This window comes from Juglans regia, chromosome 15 (genome assembly GCF_001411555.2).
Source record: "Juglans regia cultivar Chandler chromosome 15, Walnut 2.0, whole genome shotgun sequence".
In the NCBI taxonomy this organism is placed as follows: Eukaryota; Viridiplantae; Streptophyta; class Magnoliopsida; order Fagales; family Juglandaceae; genus Juglans; species Juglans regia.
The window spans coordinates 5,937,602-5,939,774 of NC_049915.1; positions in this window are offsets into that span (position 1 = coordinate 5,937,602).

Genomic DNA, 2,173 nt, shown 5'->3' on the forward strand with positions numbered 1-2,173 from the left:
TATTTCCATCTTTTTCTTAATACTTAAATTGCTCAAACTTGTGAGATTTTTCTAATAAATAAACAAAAGCCATCCTAACTCCATCACTTACATTACCAAACTTCAATAGCATGTCACTGGCATGGATCCTATGACTGTCGATACCAATATATGAGATTCCAATTTGCATGTTTAATCTTAGAATTTCACGTTATGAAAAAAATTAATCTTAAATAATATAAATCCCATCTTAAGTGCTAGACAAAATATAGCTAGGGTGAAACATTGTGGAGAATTTCATCTTAAATAATATAAATCCCATCTTAGAATTTCCTTGCTTGGTAGTGTGGAGATTGTGGAGAAGGAGATGCGTGGCGAGAATGGAGGGGAAAGTGGAGAGTAGTGTAGATGTTTGGCTGTCCATTAAACATTGGGTGGGGGTGCTGAGCCAAAATATAGCTAAGGTGAAACATTTAAATGAGGTTGATGTTCGGGTTTTGCAGAATCTGGAAGTGAAGATTGCTGAAACAAAAAGAAAAACTGTGGAGGTAGTGCACTGGACAAAACCGAGGCAGGGGCGTGTGAAACTCAATGTGGATGGGAGTAGCTTGGGGAATCCAGGGCCAGTTGGTGGAGGTGGAATACTTAGAGACTGTACAGGTTTGCTTATCTTTGGTTTTTCCAAATATTTTGGTTTTTGTTCTAACAATGAAGCTGAACTGAGAGTGGTGTTGGAAGGTATAAAGTTTTGTAAACAAATGGGATACTTTAGAATAGATATTGAATGTGATTCAAAGATTGTAGTGGATTGGATTAGATCTCGTAAATGCTCTTTATGGTATTTGTGGGACTTTTGGGAGGAGCTGAATGGCTTATTAGTGGGAGTAGAATTTTCTATAAATCACTTGTATAGGGAAGGAAATATGGTGGCAGACGCGTTGGCTAGGCAGGGTGCATTGGGGAGAATTAATTTGTTTACAAATAGTGTTCAGCTTCCTAGAGTTATCAAAGGGTTGTATAGATTGGATAAAATGGGTACTGCTTATATTAGGCATGGTTAACTGGTTTATTTTGGAGGTTAGTGGGAGTGTTTTTTGGTTTTTAATTTGGGTGGTTTTTTGTAATTATCAAGTTTTTCTTTGTTACGAAGGTTTTTCCTCGGCCAAAAGTGAGGGATGATGAATAAAATTGGGACGAAGCTGCTTTGGGTGGCTACCGGCTCTTCTTTAAAAAAAAAAAAAAAAAAAAAGTGCTAGACATAAAGAGAATTGTGAACCAGTTGTTTGTGGAAATGTCTCACTCAACATAAGAGTCTATTGAGAGGCTTGTAATATATATATATATATATATATATATATATATACATATACACAATATGTAGTCTATGTATAGAAAGTAGTGAACGCTATAAAGAGAATGATTTATGAGATATAAAATTATAAATGCAATACAAGAGGACTTGCTGCTTAGGATGAAGTTTTCGAATTTTGCATATTTAGCCGTTGACATGAGTTGGATTGTTTATTTCCATAGGTGTGCATGTAGCCATTGCTAGATGATTTCTTTCCATACAGGAGTCTATAACCGTTGCATCTTGATCTTGGTTGATTGGGTGAATATTGTTAAGTCCCCTGCAAACTGAGCCGAGATAGAAGGCCAAGGTTGGTTCGTAAAGACTGAAGTACTGCAGGGCGGCCAAGGGGCTTGGTGAAAATGTCTGTAAGTTGAGAAGATGTCGGAATGTGTCGGATATGAATGAGGCCGAGAGCAAAAATCGTACATAGGCTTTGATGGCTATGTAAGAAAACAAGCATCGATAGATGCTCGATCTCAACTAAAAAGTTGCAATTTGCATCCTTCATTTATATACTAAGATTTGACTGTCAAAATTATTTTGCATTTTATTTATTTATTTTTTCTGTTTGCTTTTTGTTTCGTTTTTTTAATCTATCTTCATGATTAGAATTAGACGAAATGATATTTATACAAGAAATACTTTTGTCAAAAAAGAATTATATAAAAGTAAACTCATAAATTGATATAGCTTGATGTAGTGTGTTAGATTGTAAAATTACTTTTATTGTAAAATAAATCAAATGAATTTCATAAACTCACATCAATTTATAAGTTTATTTTTGTATAATATATTTGTGTCTGTAGTAATTCTCTATTTATACTCAAAGTTGGTTTTTTA